Source organism: Gracilinanus agilis, chromosome 2 (genome assembly GCF_016433145.1).
Source record: "Gracilinanus agilis isolate LMUSP501 chromosome 2, AgileGrace, whole genome shotgun sequence".
Classification (NCBI taxonomy): Eukaryota; Metazoa; Chordata; class Mammalia; order Didelphimorphia; family Didelphidae; genus Gracilinanus; species Gracilinanus agilis.
The window spans coordinates 309,153,641-309,169,016 of record NC_058131.1 but is presented as its reverse complement, the minus strand read 5'-3'; positions in this window follow the sequence as shown (position 1 = coordinate 309,169,016).

Below are 15,376 nucleotides of genomic sequence, written 5' to 3'. Positions count from 1 at the left end.
CTTGGCAAAGATACTAGAGTGGTTTGGCATTTTTTTTCTCTAATGTGTCCTATTTTACAGATGAGGAACTGAGGCAAATATTTAATCTATAACTTGCCTAGGGTCACACAGCTAGTAGTTCCTCCTAGAACACATTCTAAGTTCTAGCAAATCTAGTTTACTTGCTCTTCCCCAAATCTGGCATTGAATCTCTCGTTGCTATGCCTTTGCACAGGTGGTCTCTTATGCCTGGTTTGCCTCTGTCCTTACCTCCCTCTCTTAGAATCCCTGGCTTCAAACAAGGCTTGGCTCATCAGTTGCCTTCTACGAGAAGCCTTTTCAGATTCTCCCTAGCTTTTTAATACTCCCTCTCTTCAAATTACCCTGTGTATACACATTGATATATTATGGGTCAGTCCTCCTCTCCCCATCCCCAACAAATATGAATTCCTCAACGGCAGGGACCGTTTTTCCACTTTGTCATTGGGTGTTCTCACACCCAGCAAAGTGCTTTATATAGGGTAGGCAATAAATCAATGCTTGTTGGATTGGATTAGATATTACCCACCTCGCAAGGGTGTTTTGAGAATAAAATAAGAGAATAGATATAAATATATCTATTTGAATAAGTTAGAATTAGTAGACAAAGAAAACCATGGTTGTTGAGGTAGTACCCCAAATTTAAGTCCATAAATAAAACCTTTTGGAAGAATTTCCTTCTGCTTTGCACCTCATATAGACATTATGTGACCTAATGGTTAGAGTGCTAGACTTGGAGAAAGGAAGGCCTGAGTTCCTATCTGGCCTCTGATCCTTAACTCTCTGTGTGATTTTGGGCAAATCACTTACCCTCTGTCTGCCCCGATGTTCTCATTTGTAAAATGGAAATAATAATAGCACTCCCTAGGGTTGTTGTGAGTTGAAAATGAGATGATATTTGTAAAGAACTTAGCACAGTGCCTGGCAGTCGGTGCTTAATAAATGTTTGTTACATATGTGTTATGTTCTACCACAGCTCTTCCTGCGGGTTTTAACAATTTGGAGGGACTTTTCATAGAAGTAGTGATCTGGGAAGGATCATAGAGCAAATGTCTTTTATTACTGTGGATTGGCCCAGTGGATAGAGTGGGAGACCTGGAGTCAGGAAGATCTGAGTTTGAATTCCTCTCTAAACTGTGTGTCTTGGGGCAAGTCACTTAACTGCGCTGTGCCTCCGTTTCTTCATTTGTAAAATGGGGATAATAATAGCACTTCCCCCCAACACCAGCCAGAATTGTTGCAAGCCAGGACATAGTAGTGCAGACCTGGAACAATAGCGGCTAACTATGCCCCCAAGTGAAGTGATCTAGGCTCCCAGCCTAGGGGGTCTTTGGGCAAGAAGAACCTAAAACCTATTTCACAAACTTGTTAACATTTTACATATTGAGAAGCTCAAATGAATTATAGAATGTAAAGTACTTTGTAAATCTTAAAATACTATGTAAATACTAGCTATTATTATCATTATTACAATCTGAGTTTATTTTTATAAAATTATGCATAATTCTGTCTTTTCCTTTACCTAATTAAGATGTAAATGGTTTAAAGTTTAAAGTTTGGTTTGGGAGAATAAAATGAGATGATATTTGTAAAGCACTTAGCTTAGTGCCTGGCAGTAGGTGTTAATAAATGTTGGCTACTTGGTGTTTGTTACAAAGGTCATATAAGGAAGTTCTTAGCTGGACATATGTATTTATGAAAGAATGGCACAAGTGCCTTCAGGCTTAGCTTTTGTGCATGCTTAGATTAATTTACATAGGAGACTCAAAGCATATTAGGTACCTCAAAACTCCCGCAAGGGCTTAGAGTTAGAACCATCCAGTTCTGGGGAGTTTAAATAGCTGAGAGCCCCTGGAATGAGTTTGGGGACACAGGATTGCCAGGCAGAAATTTAACAGTGAGTTACATAAGTTCACAGATCCCAAGTTAGGGAGAGGGCTCTGACAGAGATGGGAAACTCAGCAACCTGGAAATATAGTTTGATAAAAGAGGCATTGATAAATTGGTACTGCTTTGTTTTTCAAAAACCTTGAGCCAGGGGCTCAAAGTCTCTTTCTGGAGGGGAAACTTCCCCTTCTAGGAAGGAGCTAATAAGAAAGATAAACAGGAAAGGGAAGATTTATTAAGCACCTACTATATTTTGAGCTCTGTACTAAGTGGTCCAGTGAATAGATTCATCTTCCTGAGTTCAAATTTGGCCTCAGACCCTAGTTGCTTGACTCTGGCCAAATCATTTAACTTTATCTATTTGCCTCAGTTTTCTCATCTATAAACTGAGCTGAAGAAGAAACTGTCAAACTACTCAAAGTATCTTTGCTACAATAAACAAATTGGGGCATGAAGAGTCGGATATGATTGAATAACAACATGTGCTAAACGCTTAACAAATATTATCTCATCTGAAATCACTATGGTAAAAAAGTGAGAATTGTTTTTCCTACTCTAAAAATGGGTAGATGAGGTTATTGCCTTTTTAAATAGCTGAAGCAGGAACAGCCTCTGGGCTTTAAACAAAGTAAAACCCTTGGCAGAACCTATTACTTCTATGAGGAAGATTATCCTGGCTGAGGACTCTCTCCAAAGGCTGGAAAAAGAGAAAAGTTCCATTACTTTGTGCCCAGTGGAGCTAGAGAGGCTGTGACTATGGGACCAAGGAGCAGCAGACAGTGATCCAATGCATTTGGCAGAGAATACGTACCAGCAGATCATGGATCTGGCTCTTACAACTCCTGCCTGCCTGAAAAAATTGCTTGTGACATGAGACCAATGGGATGTAGGCTCAGTGGGATGGAGTAGCGCAATGATACCACCAGGAAATAATATTATTTGAATACTGGGGGCACCTGAATTGTTTTATCTGCATTCCCTGCAGATGTGCCTCTCCATACACATTCCCTACTTATGTCTACTTTTTCCACCAATGGTAAAGGTCTTTATGGAAGAATGTGCCTCAGGTTTATCAAGGGAACCTACTGTTCTTTATTTATTATGCTATTTCATTAAATTCCATTACTTTGAATTAATTGTGTCCTCTAGTTGACTAATAAGATGAAGTAATGCATCAATGGGGATGTGTAAACTATAGTGTTGAGTGAATGTGAATCCAAAGACTACCTTGGACTTGGGGTAGTCAAGTCTGGAAGACCCACTTTGCAAGTCAATGAGAGGTATTCCCAGGTGCTACAACTATATTTATATGACTAATATTAAATGTATGAAATAATATTATATTGCTAAGTATATGTAAATTAAGTATTCGATATTAGAAATAGTAAACTTGGACAGGCATTGCAGATAGATAATGAGCTGAGTCCAGAATTGAAAAGGATAAAAGGAAGGAAGGAAAATAGATTTTAATTTGGGACATTGTATAGTGCTTTTAATAAGCCCTAATTGTTCCCTGATACAAAAACTCATCTTTTTTAGTGCTTATATGCTATGTGACTATGACTCATGGAATAACCACAATCTCTGAAGAATCAAGACCGTGGATGACCCAGAATCACACAGTGAGTAGAAAGAAGTTGCTACCTATTTCCAATGATGTCTGAAGTAGAAAGACTGATCAGAAAAGGGAGTGGAATGATTATTTAGTAAGAACATAGCTGTGTGACCCTGGGCAAGTTACTTAACCCTCATTGCCTAGTCCTTACTTTTCTTCTGTCTTGGAACCAATACTTAGTATTGATTCCATGTCCGAAGGTAAAGGCTTAAAAAAAAGTGTAGCCTGAATGTTGCACTGGTTCCCATGTGATATTAAAACATCTCTAGCAAGAGTGGTGTATTTTCTATGGAGGATTGATGGAAGAATGAGAATAAGAGCTGGAGGGGATCAGAAGGTGTATATAGATTACCTCCTATATGGTTAGAGGGAGCATCCCCATTCTGAGACTAGAGATCCCTTGAAGTATCAAAGTATAACAAAAAAACCAACAATCCCCCAAACCCAACAACTGTCTGGTTATATCTGCAATCAGGCAATTGTTCCATCTACAAACATTTATTAACTACTTACTATGTGCTATGCCCTGTGCTAAAAGCTGGGGATAATGCTCAATGGACTGAATGCTGCTATAAAATGGAAAGAAAGGCAATCTGTGGTCTCAAAGAGCTTACATTCTAATGGAGGAAGACAACACATAATTGGAAGCTGGAAAGGGGTGGAGAGGAAACAAAGGTACCCAGAAAAGGCATGGTAGAGGAAGTCTAGAGAAAGCCTAGAAAAGAATGAGAAATAATTGACCTGAGCACCCTCCTTCAATGGAGGATCTGGAAGAGAAGACACAGGAGCAGAGTGTACTTACAATGCATACATTCTAGGACTGAGTAAGGATTCAGGAGAAAGAACTGGGCCATGGTAGAGGAAGTCTAGAGTGCAGTGTGGAATGAGAAATATCAGTCAACCAATCAGCATTTACTAAATGCCCAAAGTGTGCCAGGCATTGCTTAAACATTACCTTCTCCCCTGCCCCCCAGAAGGTAGAGGGAAAGCCAAATCCATTATTATTTTGTGTATTTTGGGTGGAAGGATTTCTTAGTGAGGAATTTCCCCAACCAGTGTAGACTGGGATCTTCTCTGCAACTTATAGGTTCCCCACTTCTGAGGGCAGAGGAGGGACTGAAAGTTTTAGTATTTTATCCAGGATTCCTATAGCCAATATGTGAAAGGGGGATCTGAACCCAGATCTTCCTAGCTATGAGTACACTATATATCCAGAATGCCACCTTTTGGATACAAAGACAAAAAAGAAAAAAAAAAAGAGCTCTTGCCTTCAAAGAGCTGATCAGAGGTCATAACATGAGTTCTTTCTGGCAGTGAATATAGACCTGGAATCAAGAATACCTGAGTTCAAATCCAGACTCAGACACTTTGTGATCCCAGGTCACTTAATATCTCTCTGTCTCAGCCTTCCCATTTGTAGAATGGGGGTTAATAATAGCACCTACCTCCTCCTAGGGTTGTTATAAAGAAAAAAATGAGTTAATGTTTGTGAAGCTCTTTGCAAACCTTAGAGCTCTATATAAATGCTAGCTATTATCTTAATCAGTTAGGTACTGGGGCTCAAGAGTCCTTTGTGTTTCAGTGATGTTTCCTTGTTATACCTATGTGTCTATATACCCGCTAGTTAAAGAGTCCAGGAAACTTTCCTTTGCCCACTAGAAAGATGAAGAAGAAAAAAGCACAAGGAGAAAAGGACTGTTCCTCTCTCTGGTGGAGATGGGAAGAGAGAGAAAGGAAGATGAGAGAAAAAGAAAGAAAAGGGAAGGTCTCTTTAAGAGACCTATGTCGTTAAGCCCTGCCCAGAACTTTTATTCTGGCCATGATCCTAGTAATATTCCTTCTTTGTAGACTCTAGACCTGCTCAGTTCTTTCTTGGGGATTTGCAGATTTTACTCATAGACCTTCAAGGGTCTGGGCCAGATTAATCCTTTGGGGCTTCTCAAAAATCTTTCTTGTTTCCAGACAGGTTTTCATCTGTGATCCTCAAAGCACAAAACAAATCTAAATAATCTTTAGTGTAGGTAAAAGGGTTCCCAATTTCCCTTTAAGCACCCAAGACATTAATGCATATCAGGTAGAAAACAGACTTTAGTTTACCCTACAGAAAATTCAAAACAACATAAAGGACTCACTGTGTAACAAAAACAGTAGATATCATTCTTTCCTTTCTATTGAGCTTGGTCTTCAACCTGGAGGTCTATGCAGGGCTCCTACATTAAGGATTTGGATTATTCTTGAAAGAGAAAAAACTCGAGGTTTCTATCAATCCTTCTTCATGAGACCTAAGTTGTATGAATAACTCAAGATAATTGGTAAAGGGCAAAGTCTAAATTTTTGCTCTTTTATATCATAGCTTAGTCCTTTGCTGGTCTTTTAGCTTCAGGGCTTTTAGCCAGTCCAGGAGCTCCAGAATGCTGGGGTTTCGTGGATTCCTGTTATTCAACCTTGAGGTCCCTCTCCATGACTGCAGTCTCACATTGAGAGATGACATCACTGCCTCTTTATATCAGAGACCAGGAGTCTCCTGGGATCTTGTGGTGGAGAAACCTGGCCACTGCTTGAGCTACTTGAATGAGAACATGTAGACTTACTATGTACCAGAGCTGCCATTAACAGCAACCAAGGGAGTCAGGTTATATAGGGCTGTACCAGCTCATCCTCACCTTGGGATCTAGGTCCATTCTGGGTGTCTGGTTTATGATTTGGGTTAATCTCTCTCTATCTCTCTGTCTTTCTGTCTCTGTCTCTTTCTCTTCCCAGCCCCCCCCCCCCAATCCCCAGGTCTAATACAAAGAGGGTGGTAACTGGTCCATAATAACCTAAGTCGATTGAATCATTCCCAACCTCAGAGACTTAATCTTATCATTAATCAAATATAAATAGGTCAGCAATTACCTAGTCCCAGGAGATGGTCTTGGGCAACTCAAGTATTAATAGTGATGACCACTTTCTCCATAGAATAGTATCAAGTCCCATACAAAAATATACCTGCCCCAAAACTCCTACAAAGTTAAGCCTGGCTCAAATCTCTATATTCCACCTCCCCCAAATCTTAAGTAAGTTTCCTAAATCAATTTTTACAGAGGCAGTATCAGACCTTTTGCCATCTAAGTTCTGGGGGATCTGAAGGTCATTGGGGGTATTCCTTTTCTAAGGGACAAGTCCACTTGAATCAATTGAGTCTTTTTCATGTTTTTAACAGGAAACCTCCTTCTCAATCCAGTCAACATGACTTACTGGGCTCATTTTGATTCTGTAGATTGATGAATGGGCGGATAGCAAAGCTATTATTTCTCTCCTCACTTCTAATTCCAAACAACTAGAAGATGACTTGGTGTTAACTGTTAATTATGGTATGGCCAAGGATGGCTAATCAGGCAGGCACCTAATGTAGTGTTGAAATTGCCTTGGATTTCTATATAGTGCCTTAGAATCTTAGTCATCACCCCCTCCTTCTTGTGCCCCATTAACTTCTTGTACAGCTACTCTATACCTTATATTTGTTCCTATCTCTTAGTCAGTAGGGAGAGGTTTGTGGGAGTTGGCAGTGGGGTAGAAGGGTGTTGGAGAAAAGAATCCCTTTTCTAGGACATCGTCTGCGTTAGCTATTCCTTATTTTCTGCCTTCTATGCATAGCAACAGAAACAGAAAAAAAAATCATAATTACTTATTGAGTGCCCATGCCAGCAATTCTATCCTTGTTCCCTCCCACTATAGAAGGTTCCTAAAAGAGAAATGAAATATCCCCTCACCTCTATAAGTTTTTACTTCATTAACTAGGTTTTTTTTTGAAGTGCAATTTGCATCTAACAGAACTCTTTAGCTATGAGTCACTGTTACAAACTGCCCTTGGGATCCATTAAAAAACAAACAACCCCCAAAACAGGTGACTACTTTAGCTCCACTGCCTGAAGGCTGGCTATGTTATGTTCCACCATACTTTAAGGAGACTGGGGGTGTCATCTCTACCACTGACTCAAAAATTGAATTCATCTAATTTTAGGGGTCCAATTCCATTTAACCACTTAACAAATAGATTAGCTTTTATAAAGGAATATTTATTTCAAAGATATAGCAAGAGCAAACATTCAAACATTCATCCCAGAACAGGGAACATAATGTACTTCTTCATCTTTGGGGAGGAGAGAGAAGACAACTTAATTCAGTTTCTACATAGCATAATCCTGCCATGTTCTAAATCCAAAGGGAAGCTATACCTCATCTCAGACTGCTGTCCCTGCAGGCCGGTTTCATAGGGCTTCCCTTCTGTGCTAGAAGTAACATCTGACCTGGAATTCTGGCTTGAGCTCCTGGGTCTAGGAATGCTACCCCTGAGCATAATAAATGCTTAATAAATACATTTTCTTTCATTCATTCATGAATTCATTTGTTCATTTCCTACCTATAACTGGGATAGACACTACCCAACAAGCTGGGCCTAGAATTGAACAGGAGGCAGAGAAAGAGCTAGGCTACCCTTGAGAAATTATAACTTTTTATGTTCCCCAAACTTCTTCCTGGAGCACTCATCTTTTTGATATTAATATTCTTTTTGGTGAAATTATATTGTTGCCTGGTTAAGATGGTGGCATAGTAAAAAGCAGCTGCTTAACCTCTCCTAACTAAAACATATAGGACTCCTCAAGAGGAATGAGGGGACCACACAACAGGGCGCAGCATTGGAGGTACGTGGAATCGGGGCATTTCCATGCTATAAAGGGGTGAAACAGCTATCACTAAAACGCGAGCTGAGCAACCCCTCCCACACCCCACGCCACCTACAGTGCCAAAGTCAGCTCACAAGAGTTAGAGCAAGTTTGGGGCATGCATTAAGTCCTTGGCAGCTACCTGGGGTCACCAGGGCCTGCTCCTGAGAGCAGCAAGACTTAAGACCCCAAGAGACTAAAGAACACGTGCACTTTGAACACAGACCCTGAGTGCAGGCACATGTGTGGGGTGGACACAAGCATAGACACAGATCCTGAGCAAAGGCAAGGATTTGGATCCTGAGTGCAGGCATGGACCTTGAGTGGGGACCCAGTGCAGAGGGGTGCACGACTGTGGAAACAGTGCCCTGAGACTGTAAAAGGAGCCATGGGCAGAGGAACAAGCAAGGGGACCACCAGGAAGCTTGACCCCGAGAACAACTTGACCTGAAAGGCACCTAAAGAGCACAGAGAGATCCTGAGTGTGAGGATAAACCTGACAGGGTGCAGGGCTAACAGTGGCAAGCCAGAGACAAGAACCCCAAAAGAGAAAGATCATCAAGAAGAAATCTGTAACACTCAACAACTTTTACACAGATAAAATCCAGATAACAGAGCAAACAGCAGAGGAGAACAAATAAGTAAGCATATCCAAACATTCCCAAAATAATGAAAACTGGCCACAAGCTATTGAAGAGTTCAAATCTGAGATGATGAGAAAGATGGAAGAGATTTGGCAAGAGAAGTGGGAAACAGCTCAAAAGGAAATTAACAGGTTAGAAGACAGAAACACCCAATTGGAGAAAGATGCCCCCAAATCAAAGGAAATGGTAAGCAAATTGGAAGTCAAACTCTGGCAAGAAAATAACAGTTTAAAAGGCAGAATTTCACAATTGAAAAGTGAGGCAAGTAAATTGAAGACCAGAAATGATCAGATTGAAAAGGAAAACTAAAAGATTATAGCAGAAAACCAGTCCCTAAAGGCTAGAATTGAGCAATTAGAAGCTAATGATCTCCCAAGACAGCAAGAACAAATAAAACAAAGTCAAAAGACTGATAAAATAGAAGGAAACATGAAATATCTCAAAGAGAAAGTGACAGACCAAAAAAAAAAGCTCTAGAAGAGACAATATGAGAATCATTGGTCTTCCTGAAAAAGCAGAAATTAATAGAAATTTGGACTCCATACTAAAAGAAATTATTCAGCAAAATTGCCCTGAAGTTCTACAACAAGAGGGCAGTATAGACATTGAAAGGATCCATAGATCATCCTCTACACTAGACCCAGAAAAGACAATCCCCAGGAATATCATAGCCAAATTCAAGAGCTTCCAAGTAAAAGAAAAAATTTTACAAGAAGCCAGAAAGAGACAATTCAGATATCAAGGGGCACCAATCAGAATCACACAGGATCTGGCAGGCTCCATACTAAAAGATCGCAAAGCTTGGAATATGATATTCGGAAAGGCAAGAGAGCTGGGCCTTCAACCACAAATCAACTACCCAACAAAACTAACTATAAACTTCCAGGAGAAAGTTTGGGCATTCAACAAGATAGAAGATTTCCAAGTATTTGCACAGAAAAGACCAGGATTAAATGGAAAGTTCGATATCCAACCACAAAAAAGAGAAACATGAAAAGGTAAATAAGAAACAGAGGGGATCATATGATCTAATTATTTGTATTCCTATGTGGAGAAATGTTATGTATAATTCTCTGTAAGGAACTCTATTTACTATTATAGTATTCACTATTATAGTAATTAGAAGAATTATTCATAGGGAGAGGTTGGAATACTAAATGGTCTAAGGTGAGATGGGGGTGGGAAAGAGGCGGGTTAATAGTAGAGGACACCAAGAGAAACTTGAATAAGAAAAATAGGATATTCTATTACACACAAAGAGTGCATGGGAAGGGGAAGGGATGAATACTATTATAAAAAGGAGAGGAAGAGAGCATTAAGAGGTAATATTTAAACCTTACTCTCAGTGTAATTAACCCTGAGAGGGAAGAGTAGCTTTATCCATTGGGATATAAAACTCTATCTAACTCTACTGAGAAAGTCAGAAGGGATAAACCAAGGGGAGCAGGGAAGTGGGAGGTCAAAAAAGGGAGGGGAGGAGAAGGGGGAGGGAATTCATTAGGCCTTAAAAATAAAAAGAGGGGAATAAGAAGGGAGGGGGTAGAAAGGGAAGTAAATCAAGGGAGGGGACAAGGGTTACTGGCATAAAGCAAACCATTGGTTTAAAAGGAAATAGTGTAAGAAGAAGGAGTAGAACTAGGAGAGGATACCAAAATGTTGGTAAATACACAACTGATAATTATAACTCTGAATATGAATGGGATGAACTCACCCATAAAAAGGAAGCAAATAGCAGAGTGGATTAGAAACCAAAATCCTACCATATGTTGTTTACAAGAAACACATATGAGGCGGGTGGACATACACAGGTTTAAGGTAAAGGGCTTGAGCAAAATCATTTGGGCCTCAAATGAGAAAAAGAAGGCAGGAGTGGCTATTATGATTTCTGACAAAGCCAAAGTAAAAATAGATATGATTAAAAAATACAGGGAAGGTCATTACATCCTGATTAAAGGCAGTATAGACAATGAGGAAATAATATTGCTCAATATGTATGCACCAAATGGCATAGCAACCAGATTTGTAAAGGAGAAACTGGCAGATCTCAAGAAGGAAATAGATAGTAAAACCATACTAGTAGGAGATCTAAATATTCGTCTTTCAGATCTAGATAAATCAAACCAAAAAATAAATAAGAAAGAGGTAAGAGAGATGAATGAATTCCTAGAAAAATTAGATTTAATAGATATGTGAAGAAAAATAAACAGGGACAAAAGAAATATACCTTCTTTTCAGCTGCACATGGTACATTCACAAAGATTGACTATGTAATAGGGCATAGAAACATTGCAAACAAATGCAAAAAAGCAGAAATAATAAATGTAAATTTCTCAGATCATAATGCAATAAAAATAATAATTAGTAAGGGCACTTGGACAGGCAAATCAAAAACTAATTGGAAATTAAATAATATGATTCTCCAAAACTAGCTAGTCAAAGAAGAAATGATAGAAACAATCAACAATTTTATTGAAGAGAATTACAATGATGAGACATCCTACCAAACTCTGTGGGATGCAGCCAAGGTAGTACTCAGTGGGGAAATTTATATGCTTGAGTGCATATATTAACAAATTAGGGAGGGCAGACATTAATGAATTGGGCATGCAACTTAAAAAACTAGAAAGCGAGCAAATTAAAAATCCCCAGATGAAAACTAAATTAGAAATACTAAAAATCAAGGGAGAAATTAATAAAATCAAAAGTAAAAGAACTATCAAATTAATAAATAAGACTAGAAGCTGGTATTTTGAAAAAACAGATAAAATAGACAAAGTACTGGTCAATCTAATTAAAAAAAGGAAAGAAGAAAACCAAACTGACAGTATCAAAGATGAAAAGGGAGATCTCACCTCTAATGAAGGGGAAATTAAGGCAATCATTAAAAACTATTTTGCCCAGTTATATGGCAATAAATATAGCAATCTAAAAGATATGGATGAATATTTACAAAAATACAAATTGCCTAGATTAACAGCAGAAGAAATAGAATACCTAAATAATCTCATATCAAAAAAAGAAATTGAACAAGCCATCAAAGAATTCCCTAAGAAAAAATCACCTGGGCCTGATGGATTCACAACTGAATTCTATCAAACATTCAAAGAGCAACTAATCCCAATACTATACAAATTATTTTATATAATAAGCAAAGAAGGAGTCCTACCAAATTCCTTTTATGACACAAATATGGTACTGATTCCAAAGCCAGGGAGATCAAAAACAGAGAAAGAAAACTACAGACCAATCTCCCTAATGAACATAGATGCAAAAATCTTAAATAGAATACTAGCAAAGAGACTCCAGCAAGTGATCAAGAGGATCATCCACCATGATCAGGTGGGATTTATATCAGGAATGCAAGGATGGTTCAACATTAGGAAAACCATCCACATAATTGACCATATCAGCAATCTAACAAACAAAGATCACATGATTATCTCAATAGATGCTGAAAAAGCCTTTGGCAAAATACAGCACCCATTCCTATTGAAAACACTGGAATGTATAGGAATAGAAGGACCCTTCCTAAAAATAATAAATAGTATATACCTAAAACCATCAACAAGCATCATATGCAATGGGGATAGATTAGAAGCATTTCCAATAATATCAGAAGTGAAACAAGGATGCCCATTATCACCTCTATTATTTAACATTGTACTAGAAAGACAAGCAGTAGCAATTAGAGAAGAAAAAGAAATTGAAGGTATTAAAATAGGCAATGAGGAGACTAAACGATCACTCTTTGCAGATGATATGATGGTGTATTTAAAAAATCCTAGAGAATCAACTAAGAAGCTTGTAGAAATAATCAACAACTTTAGCAAAGTTGCAGGATACAAAATAAATGCACATAAATCATCAGCATTTCTATATATTTCCAACACATCATAGCAGCAAGAGGTAGAAAGAGAAACACCATTTAAAATCACCCTAGACAGTATAAAATACTTAGGAATCTATCTACCAAAACAAATACAGCGATTAAGGAAACAACTACAAAACACTTTCCAAACAATTAAAACTAGATCTAAATAATTGGAAAAACATTGCTTGCTCATGTGAAGGACGAGCTAACATAATAAAAATGACCATTCTATCCAAGTTAATTTACCTATTTAGCGCCATACCTATCAAACTACCAAAAAACTTTTTTACTGAATTAGGAAAAACTATAACAAAGTTCATCTGGAATAACAAAAGATCAAGAATATCAAGGGAAATGATGAAAAAAGTGTGAAGGAAAGGGGCCTAGCAGTACCAGATATTAAACTGTACTATAAAGCAGCGGTCATCAAAACCATATGGTACTGGCTAAGAGACAGAAGGGAGGATCAGTGGAATAGACTTGGGGTAAGTGACATCAGCAAGACAGTGTATGATAAACCCAAAGAACCTTACTTTTGGGACAAAAATCCACAATTTGACAAAAACTGTTGGGAAATTTGGAAAACAATATGGGAGAGATTAGGTTTAGATCAACATCTCACACCCTACACCAAGATAAATTCAGAATGGGTGAATGACTTGAATATAAAGAGGGAAACTATAAATAAGTTAAGTGAATATAGAATAGTTTACTTGTCAGATTTCTGGGAAAGGAAAGATTTTAAAATGAAGCAAGAGTTAGAGAAAATTACAAAATGTAAAATAAATGATTTTGATTATGTCAAACTAAAAAGCTTTTGTACAAAGAAAAACAATGTAGTCAAAATCAGAAGGGAAACAACAAATTGGGAAAAAATCTTTATAACAAAAAACTCTGACAGGGGTCTAATTACTCAAATATACAAGGAATTAAACCAATTGTATAAAAAATCAAGTCATTCCCCAATTGAAAAATGGGCAAGAGACATGAATAGGCAATTTTCAGATAAAGAAATCAAAAATATCAATAAGCACATGAGAAAGTGTTCTAAATCTCTAATAGTTAGAGAAATGCAAATCAAAACAACTCTGAGGTATCACCTCACACCTATCAGATTGGCTAAAATGAAAGAAGAGGAGAGTAATGAATGCTGGAGGGGATGTTGCAAAACTGGGACATTAATGCACTGCTGGTGGAGTTGTGAACTAATCCAACCATTCTGGCTGGCAATTTGGAACTATGCTCAAAGGGCTGTAAAAGAATGCCTACCCTTTGATCCAACCATACCATTGTTGGGTTTGTACCCCAAAGAGATCATAGATAAACAGACTTGTATGAAAATATTTATAGCTGCACTTTTTGTGGTGGCAAAACCTGGAAAATGAGGGTATGTCCTTCAATTGGGGAATAGCTGAACAAATTGTGGTTATATGCTGGTGATGGAATACTATTGTGCTCAAAGGAATAATAAACTGGAGGAATTCCATGTGAACTGGAAAGACCTCCAGGAATTGATGCAAAGTGAAAGGAGCAGAGCCAGAAGAACATTGTACACAGAGACCAATACACTGTGGTAAAATAGAATGTAATGGACTTCTGTACTAGGAGCAATGCAATGACCCAGGACAATTCTGAGGGACTTATGGAAAAGAATGCTATCCACATTCAGAGGAAGAACTAAAGGAGTGGAAACAGAAGAAAAACAACTGCTTGAACACATGGGTCGAGGGTGACATGATTGGGGATGTAGACTCGAAACTACAGGTCTTGATCAATGACATATGTTAAAACCAGTGGAAATATGCATTGGCCAAGGTGGGGGGGAAAAGAGGGGGGGTGAAAGGGAAAGTAAGAGCATGAATTATGTAACCATGTTAACTTTTCTAAAAAGTAAATATTAATAAATGTTTTTAAAAATAAAAATAAAAAATAAAACTCAAAAAATCAGAAATTATATTGTTACTAGTCATAGAATACAGTAATGTCCCAAGAACAAAAGTTAAGGATCACACCCAAAACAATGAAAAGGCTCAGCCTTTGTGTAAGCAGGCTATATAATACATTACCAATGAAAAGCTAGGTTGGAAAAGTCTTATAAAGGACATTATCAGGAAAACGTGTGAGTAGACAAAAATATGGACCAAGCATGTAGCAGAGAGTGAGGGACAACTGATGAGCAGAGCACCTGTTCCATATTATTCAAGCAAAGTCAAAAGAATGTGAGGTAGACCACCCCTTCCAAACTGCTAACTCTGAACCCCAAGAACATTGGGTGGACCATTTAATGAAAATTTATGAGAAGGCATGGATGAAAATTGGATGAAAGAAATGTTTCATTTGTCTTTTTATATTCCCAGCACTTACCACAGTGCCTGGGACATAATAAGTGTTTAATAAATGTTTGTTGATTTGATTTATGACCTCCATCATTGAATCAAGTGCTTACATCAATGAGATCACAGATCCCTTGGAGGATCTAAGTATGGAATACTTCACTACTCATCACTATTACACTTTATCTCATTTCATAGGGAAAATAGCAAGACTTTTTTTGGACCACCACTAATTTTCCAAAACCCTTTGCTTCCACAAATAGTAATTTTTATAGACCAAGCTATATGAGGCTAAAGGAGAA